Raw genomic sequence first — 10225 nt, 5'->3', positions numbered from 1 at the left:
GATGGAATAGGAGAATCCCTAGGTCTCCTTGGCACAAGCCAAAATTTTCTTAATAGAAACACAACAAATCAAAGAAAGGTTGGACAAATGGGATTGCATGAAATTGCAGATCTTCTGCATGGCAAAGGTCATAGCTAGCAAGATCAATAGAAAGCCCACGGATTGGGAGAAGTTCTTCACTAACCATACAATGGACAAGGGTCTCATACCTAAAATATACCTGGAAATGAAAAAAATTAAATGCCCCAACAACAAATCTTCAAAGAAACAACTGCCCAATAAATAAGTGGGCTAAAGACTTAAAGAGAAACTTCTCTAAAGAGGAACAAGGGATGGCCCATAGACACATGAAGAAATGCTCAACCTCTCTAGCCATAAAAGAAATGCAAATCAAAACATTGAGATACCACCTCAACCCGGTTAGAATGGCTATAATCAAGAACTCTAATAACAATCCTTAGATCTTAGTTTCCTCAGAAGATAGAATTACAAGTGTGAGCCCACTGGTACTGGCTTGAAAACACACTTTTTGAACTGAACCTCATACCAACTATTTCTGCTAATAATGTTGCTAAAAGAAGATGATGAGAGGTAACAAGGAATTATTCTATCAGTTGGAGATACTCAGAATAAACTGTGAATATAGATAGCCAGTTTGGATATTGGAATTTATGCACAAACTCTTAGGTTGACTTCTTTCCTTTTTTAAAATTAATTATTGTAAAATTTCAAACATAAAACTTACCATACAAACCACAATTTACTATATGGAGTTCTCTAAAGTTTCACATTCATACCACAATTCCCAGAATTCTTTATTTTACGAAACTAAAACTCTTTATCCATTACATATCAAATTCTCATCTCCTTTCTAACCCCTGTCTATAACCATTGTACTTTCTCTATGTATGGCTTTATTTACTGTAGTATCCTAGAAGTGGAATTCTGTCATTTGAGTTTTGTGATGGACTTGATTCAGTTAGCAAAATATACCAAAGTTTCTTCAACGTTGTCACATGTGGCAGAATTCCTTTAAAGGCTGAATGATCTTCCATCCTCTGAATGCAGCACACATTGTTTATCCAACAGTCCAGGGGTGGTACTGGCTTGCATCCTTCTTCCTGCTATTCTGAATAACTTTGCTGTGAACATGGGGGTGGTGGTGCAAGCTGCTTCAGTGCTGACAGCTTCCCAGTGCTTTATGGACACACTGTGTCGTTTGGTACATTTAGGCAATCTTCCTTCCTATAATTAAAAACAAAACAAGAAAAACTAATAAATTTTAAGACAGACATTGGCAAACTACATTCTGCTAGACAAACCCAGCTCACTGCCTATTTTTGTAGCGCCTCCAAGCAAAGAGTTCTTTTCAATGATTAAAAAAAAGATCAAAAGGAGAAAAAATTTATGGCACACAGAATTTATAGGAAATTCAAATGGCAATGTGTCCATAATAAAATTTTCTTGGACCCTAGTTGCAGTCATTTACATATCATCTAGAGCTGCTTTTGCAATCAAGCAGAAGAAAAGAATAGCTACAAAAGAGTATGGGTGGGAGTGGCTAAATATTTACCTGTGACTTTAAGAAAAAAATTGTCTGTGCAGGTTTTAGAACATCAATAATAATGAGCAGTGACTTAGAAGCTACATTCAATCATAAGTATCACTGATAGAACAAGGGACTGTGGTGACAGACTTTTTTTAACGAATCTAATGAAAAGTATTTCTGATCATTTAAGACACCTCATTTCATTAGAGCTGTTGTGCTAATATTTATTTCAAAGAACAAAATGGCCTTGGAACAGAATGTCCTTTGCAAATGCTGCCATCATTCTTGAACATCAGTTCCGCTGGAACAAATAGAATGGAGGATGCTAGCAGAAAGGCTGGAGAGAAAACTAAACAGCTTAGGCTAAGGAAAGGTTAGGGCCCTGGAACCCAAAACAAGAATTGAGAGTGTGAAAAGAAGTATTATAGAAAAATCCCATTGTTATTTTTGTTTTTGGAATTCACACTGGGAATTTTGGTAATGGAATATATCTTCATAACATCATTGACAATTTAGTGACCTGTATGTACCAGCCATTGGGTTAAACCCCTTGCATTAAAATACTGTCTCATTTTACCCTCTCTTACACTAAAATCAGCAAATGTGGGTACTATAGGTCTAATATTTTTTCTTCAAAGTGCTTTGTGACAGTAAGTGCTTCTGATTTCTGATTTGGGGGGGGACTAGGATATGAATTTGTGGAATAATGATATTTCCTATGGATGAGATCTAAACACAAAAGTTGAATTATATTTTATATGTACCTTTTAAACATGGCTGAAAAGGACTATACACTTACTTCAATTGCTATGCTGGCACTGTGTCACTTGAGCCATGCTTTACGCTTTATGCTGGTTAAATTGGAGATGGAGTGTTGTGGACATTTCTGTCTTTAAACTCTTACTTTCAGATTTCAACCTCTGAATACCTAGAATTACAGGAGTGAGCCACCCACACCAAGCTGAAAGGTAGTTCTACAGAATACATGCAGTGAGCCTATTTTCTGAGTGTAATTCACCTCTTAGGATCAGGTGATATTCCACTCAAGGCTTCTATTGGTATTCAAAACATTTAGATGTTGAAATACTTCAGAATGGAGAAAAGGTACACACTACATGTAGCCACTGTTACTCCTATTTATCAGTTAGGAAATTCAATAGTGAAGTCAAACAGCCATAAAAAGGTTGACTTGGGGTTTAGGTACTGGGGAATAGACAAAAGATAGTACTTTAATACAAGAGCCAGACATATACACATTATCAAACACCAGGTGACTACAGAAAGAGACTGGCCTACAGGGATCAGCTAATATGGGACTTTCTGAAGCAGCCTTTCAACATGCCCAGTAGCTGAACCGATTTAAAACCAAAGGGTTGTTTTACCCACAGATTTCCTCAATGAGTGATAAAGTTAATTTATTCTTAAAAGATTTTTATATTAAAAAAATACAACAAAGTAAGGAAGGGAAGATATGTGGAGGAAAAGGGCAGAGACTTTGAACTCTTACAGTTTGATATTACTCTCAGTCATTCCACATTCTGTGTTTTATTGATGACACATTCCAATGCTTGGTAAAATAATCTATGCCCCAGAGTTTATGGCCGCTTTAAGTTTTTTTTCATTTCCTTATTCTGCAGGTAATATGAAACCCACAGAGGTCTTTCTTCTGATACTCCTTTATTACAGTATTTTTTACATTAAATTTCTTCACCTTAACTAAATAATAAATTCCTAGAGAGAATGACTTTTCCCTATTTGTTGTTGATTGTAAGTAAAATGGTGCTCACAGAGCTTAAACAATTTTTAAAGGTCTAAAGCTAGTTTTCCAAATTTTAGTCCAGAACCTATAAGTTTTATCCACATTATCAGATCAGAAAGGCTGGTTAAGGTGTACAGCCTGAATTCCAAACTTAAGCTGCTTCTGTGTCCTTTTGATTAGCTTTCTGATTTGGGAAAGTTACATGAATTGTGCACTATAGTCACAATACCTACACAGAAGATTTCAGCACTCTAAATTGATCAGAAATCATCATATAGCACCTAGTATGTAGTCACCTCTTGATAAGCTTTAGACTTTGGAAATGATTGTGTTCAATATTTCATAGGCGTTCACATTCTTAGTATTCCATAGCGTTTCTTTATCTACTAAGATGCAAATGGAACAGTAAGTAGACATGAAAGTCAAACCTGTGTCTCTGTAATAGCAGAGCCTAAGTACTTTCTGTTATGCAGCATAGAAAGATTTTCCAGGTGTGTTATCTAATTATGTTCTAATTTTGAATTCTTCTCCTATTGATTCAAACAGTAGAATCAAAACATTAGAATACAAATTCAGTTCTTTGCAATTTTACATAAAAACAACAACGTATAATCTATAAACCCTTTCTGTGGCTCTGATTGAAAAGATTTATTTTTCTTCACAGAAACAGACATAAAGCTGAGACTGATGAAGTACATGTTTTAGTGAGAAATAATTTTGACTGTAGCTAGTTTGATTTAGACTTTAAATCAAAAGATATATTGCATCCATTAAAATGATTTTAACTTAGAAGCAATGGTGGGTGATAGCATTTATTTTTAAAAACTTAATGAAGAAGGCCAAACTGCAATCAAGATTAGAGCCAGTGTGCAGAAATTCAAGATTGTTATTGAACAGAATATATTATGTTGCAATAGAATTGATATTTTAGCTCTGACATAAGGTCTGGATGTATCTGCAATCACTAAATTCTTGGAATTTATATGAAGCTATAGAGCTTGACCAGGATCCCTTTATAAATGTATAACTTTTTTTTTTTGGTCGTTCATGGGGCTTGAACTCTGCTCTGAGCTCTTCAGCTCAAGGCTAGAGCTCTTCTACTTGAACCACAGTGTCATTTCCGGTTTTCTGTTGGTTTATTGGAGATAAGAGTTTCACGGACTTTCCTGCCCGGGCTGGCTTTGAACAGTGATCCTCAGATCTCAGCCTCCTGAGTAGCTAGGATTACAGGCGTGAGCCTCCGGCACCCAGCATAAATGCATAACTTTTAATTGTACCCTTCCCTACAAAAGCATGGGAAACTGTAAGTTACATTTTTCCTCCTTTCTTTTTCACAACAATGTCCTTAGACCAAGAGAACATTTATTTTTGCTGATCTATATCCATATACTCTTCTTGTTCTCTATTTTGGAATAGAGATAGACATTTAAAGATAAGATGGATTCAAAAATCCATTATTGATGCTAACTCAGTTGTTTATAAATATCATTTACAGCAATAAAAATGTTCTCAGTTGGGGCTGGGAAGGTGGCTCATTGGTAGAGTGCTTGCCTTGCCTGCATGAGGCTCTGGGTTCAATTCCTCACCACCTCATATGCAGAAAAAGCCAGAAGTGTCATATGGCTCAAATGGTAGAGTACTAGACTTGAGCTAAAGAGCTGAGGGACAGCACCCAGGCCCAGAGTTCAGGACCCACAACCGACAAAAAAAAAAAAAAGTTCTCATTCATGTACCTTACAACTGGTTTCACACCTCATTCCATACTCTTAGATAGTATATATTTTCTGTCAAATGTATAAGGCAATTTCTCTTCATATACCTGTGTCATTAGAAAGTTTATATAAAGTAGTTCTAGAACATAAAGACTGTAAGGTTTTAGCAGCAATGACAGTAACAATACGCAGAAGCCTTTCTTGTTTCAATAATTCCATCACACTTTTTAAATCATTAAGCTTAATTTGTAGGAAAATTAAGAAAAAATATAATTAGAATACAAATACTAGTTTAAAATCACAGAAGTCAATCAAATGGAAGTATTCAGGTTTACAAAAGTATAGGCCTCAGGCTGGGAAGGTGGCTCAGTGGTAGAGTGTTTGCATGAGGCCCTGGGTTCGATTCCTCAGCACCACAGAAGCAGAAAATAAGCCGGAAGTGGTGCTGTGGCTCAAGTGGTAAAGCGCTAACTTTGAGCTGAAGAGCTGAGGGACAGCGCCCAGGCCCAGAGTTCAGGCCCCACGACCGGACCCCAAAAGAAGTATAGGCCTGAGATCTCTTCACCTGAGATTTATTATAGGAAAGGCTTCACCCATACTTGCTGTCTTTTCCTCATCACTCCCTCCCCCATCCCAGTTTGTTTGCTTGTCTGATGATTATTCTGTTTTCTCAGTTTCTTCTGCTTCACTCCTCCTCTTCCCTAGCCTCTTTCTGCTCTCCTTCTCTACTCATCTCTGATTAGCCAATGCCTCTCATCCCAAAGTCCTTGCCTGTTGGAATGTTTCATCTCATCACAGCCCTGGATCTAACCCTCAGGCTCCAGGCCTTCATCTCCAGGCCCACTTCTTTCCATAGATAAGAGTTCTGCTCTCTGTTAACATACCAGATCCCAGACAAGTTTGAAAAAGGAGAAATTATCTGTAAGAATATGCTGTGACAATTAATTATGGAAACAACCAGAACTTACTATTTGTAAGCTTCCATAATACTTTTTCTTCTTTTATTAAATTCATTTTTTCATTTTTATTTTGTCAGTGGTGGGGCCTGAACTCTGGGCCTGGGCACTGTCCCTCAGCTCTTCAGCTCAAGGCTAGCACTCTACCATTTGAGCCATAGCGCCACTTCCGGCTTTTTTCTTTTTGCTTATGTTGTGCTGAGGAATCAAACCCAGGGCCTCGAGCATGCAAGGCAAGCGCTCTACCACTGAGCCACCTTCCCAGCCCTAAATTTATTTTTTAATTATTTTTAAATAGGGGTTGCAGTTCAGCACATCAATTTATGAATACAATGAAGCTTGATCAGTGTCATCCTTTCCATCATCCTCTCTTCTCACATATTATAATCCTGCCCTTCCCACAAGTTAGCTACTCAGTATTATGACTGTATTAGCACCCTCATTGCTCTCTCCATTCATCTACCTCTTCCTCTTAGGCCTCACTTCCCCCACCCCTCCAGGATAAGACATCTTTCTGTTTCCTGGTACTTATTCTGTATCATAATATTTTATAATGCAATCTTTAAGTAGCTAACTTATTTGCTACTTGCAGAGAGTTTATACAGGCTATTAAATTTAATTTCTTCATCAGAGATTTTTAAATGTCCAATAATTTAAATACACACATTCTCTTTTTTTCTGTTTAAAATAAGTATGTGGAAGTCCAACATCTATCTTGGTTGGCTCTTCACAAATTTATTGTTCCTAAATACTGTGCAAATGTTTTCATTCTTACACTTAGCTATTGTGATTTACCCAGAGATTATGAAGTTTGGATATTTCATAATGGTCAGTATGATTCTGATGTGTGCTGTTCACTTTGATTGTAAGATTAGGATAAACATCATGAAACTATACTTTGGTTCCCAATACATATTGAAAACTGCCAAGAAGACTGCTCTAATTCGAGTGCCAATAGTGAGACAATTCATTATATGAAACATTAAAAAGTTTAACACCAGAAAAAAGGGCATAGTAGGCATATACATTGCAAATAAACATAAAAGTTATTAGTAATCTAAGAAAAACCGAATTATACTAATGTATAAACAATTTCAGCCACTTGTTTAAGATTAGCAATCACTAATTTCTGTGGGGTCTAAGAAAATTGCAAGAAGTTGAGTTCTGTCTCTCATTTTGACAATAAGAATATTATTTATAGTAGAGACTATTGGGAGGTAATTAGGAAAAGGAATAATATAGCTGCTGGATAGAAAGATAAATAGATATACATACACAGATACATATATATATATGCATATATCACAAGTTAAGTTAAAAGAAAACATTTAAACAAAGAATGTACAGCTCTCCATTGTTTGGAAGAAAGTAAAATTGCACACATATGGGCAATCAAAAGAGAAATGATTAATAACCCGGGAACATCTGGGTATTTTCTCTGTAGAATAGTACACAACCTTTATGGAAGAATATGGTGAGCCTCCATACATTATTTTGAAAACTCTCCAAGACATATCTAATGGATTAAAGAGCTTTGGAATCAGTTATTACAAACTGAGGCAGTATTTATACCAGAAGGATAGATAGATATTAAACACTTAACAGTAACAATTAGGGAAATGAAAAGACTTGGAACAGAAAAAGGAAACATGAAGAAAACTTTTCAAGTATATTTGTTTCCATTTCAAGAAAGCATTCATGTATTGCCTCTGGTTTAAAATAAAATATGATGGAATAAGATGAGCAGCAAATTTCACGCATAAGCAGGTCTTAAAGTTACAGTGATACTAATATAGCCTTATTAATTTTTAGGAACTCAAGGATTTGCCTTTGGGGGTAACTTATTAAAGTACAGCTTATGAGTTTCAAGAAAATATTTCTGGATGTCTAGGACAAGCAGAAAAGGTCAAAAGCTATATACATATGACCCTATAGGACGAAGTTAAGTGAAATGAACTCCAAGATAGGGACACAAGTGGTTTTTTTCTTTCTTGCTATTGTTTTTTAACGTATTTATGCACTATGTGATTTTTTTTTTCCTTTGATATGTTCTTCCCCCATGGTATAACCCCTGTTTTCACTGTATTTGATTCTGGTACCCTGCATCTTGTATACACATTTTTATACTTTGGGGAGGGGAAGGGAAATAACAAAATTCTTAAATAAGGATACAGGTTTACCCATTGTAACAATGAGATGTACAAGAAACTGTGTTGAAAATGAACTTTACAACTTCCTCGGCAGGGAGGGGGGGATGGGGAGGGGAGGGCAAGGGATAGTAGGGGAAAAACAAAGGAGGAGGTAACAATGCTCGATATGGAATGTACTCATTACCTTAGTCATGTAACTGTAACCCCTCTGTACAGTATTTTACAATAAAAAACATAAAAAAGAAAATATTTCTTATAAAGTAAGATATTAGAACGAATAGATATCAATATACATTGTATCTACATCATAAATAATTGCTGTCCTCAAGAATTATTGGTAAAATAATTATGTGTTGATACAACATATTGTGCTTCAAGTGGCTTTTTCAACAATCTGCTAGGTTTCATGTCTTTCATTTTGACTTCTGGTGATAAAAGAATAGCTCAGTCTCAGAATTGTTATGTCACAAAAGCCATTGCAAAATGATTTTTTTTTGGTGAGTCATGGGGCTTGAACTCTGGACCCTGAGCTCTTCAGCTCAAGGCTAGAGCTCTACTACCTGAACCACAGTGCCATTTCCAGTTTTCTGTTGATTTATTGGAGATAAGAGTCTCATGGACTTTCCTGCCCAGGCTAGCTTTGAACTGTGATCCTCAGATCTCAGCTTCCTTAGTAGCTAGGATTACAGGCTTGAGCTACTGGTACCCAGCAAAATGATTTTAACTTGAATTTTCTTTTCTTTAAAGCAAGTACAGTAAAAAAAAGATGTGATATTTCAGAATTACAGTCTGAAACAGTAAAACATGAATTAGTATAGCGTCACTGTAATGCATACTGTCATTTCTAGTGAATATTTTTATTTCAGGTTATTAAGTCATTCTCAGGCTAGAAGTGACTAGTATTTTTTTATTATATATTCAGACATGGTTTACATTCCAGATTTTTAGACCCAGAATTAGGAATACATACATTTCTATCCAGGTAGGCCTAATATTTCAAACTTGGTTGTATAACTACATAAAAATTTCTCAGTTTATAATCTTATACCATTTCTTGTTCTCATACAGTAAAATAAATAGATACCTTACAGTCTTCCATTATGCAAGCTCTAACTCAACCTTTACTAGAAGTAGGTTCAGTAAATTGATACAAAATACTCAACAGTTGACTAAGATGACATCTACTTCATACTATCTGCTCTCTTTGAAGAGCATACTTTGCCCAATATTCATGAATATTGCCAAAATATTCAACGAAAGCATCAGTGAAAGATTAGCAAAAGAATGGGCAATATTGAACAAGAAAACAAATATCCGAGTCTGTTTCCTAGATTAGTTGATCTCAAACTGCACCATGCTGGAATTACTGTGGTTCTAACATAACTCCAATATCGCCATATAATTACATCAGAATCTCTGTGTCTGGGATGTGAACCTTTGTAGGTTTTTGAGTGGATGACCCAATGACCAGCAAAAAGTGATTACCAAGGTCCTAGAGCATACTGAGTTTTTTAAGCTGCAGCTGGTTCTCAAAATCAGGACAGCCAACAGCTTAAAGTTAGTATAAGTACAAGGTAAAAGGCACCACAGACATCACTGTGGATTAACAGGGCAGTTGGTATTTCGTTTAAAAAGAAAACAAAATGCACAAAAGGTCGGACTAGAATCCTTAAGACTTTGACACCTGTGCCTTTCATGGGAAATGAAATAATTAGAAATTAGGCCACCTGTGTCTAACCCTCCGCTCACACACACCTCAAATGGGATCAAGTTTCAATTATTTAGAGACTAAAGTTCAAGGAGTTAGAAGACACTAGAAATCAGCTTAAGCAGGTGGGTCACTGTTTTGTTTTGTTTCTTTGCTCTTGGTACTTAGCTTTCTGCACCCTATCTGTGATTCTATAACAGGCGCTGTCACCAGCCAGTCTGTGCACAGGGCTTTCTGTGATAGAGTATGTGCATATTCATTCATTAAGAAAGAAAGAATTAAAGGAAAGAAAAGAATGAGCCCAAAGGAAAGAAAGAGAGAGAGAGAGAGAGAGAGAGAGGAAGGAAGGAAGGAAGGAAGGAAGGAAGGAAGGAAGGAAGGAAGGAAGGAA

This window comes from Dipodomys ordii, unplaced genomic scaffold (assembly GCF_000151885.1).
Source record: "Dipodomys ordii isolate 6190 unplaced genomic scaffold, Dord_2.0 Scaffold34, whole genome shotgun sequence".
NCBI lineage: Eukaryota > Metazoa > Chordata > Mammalia > Rodentia > Heteromyidae > Dipodomys > Dipodomys ordii.
This window is presented reverse-complemented; position numbering follows the sequence as displayed.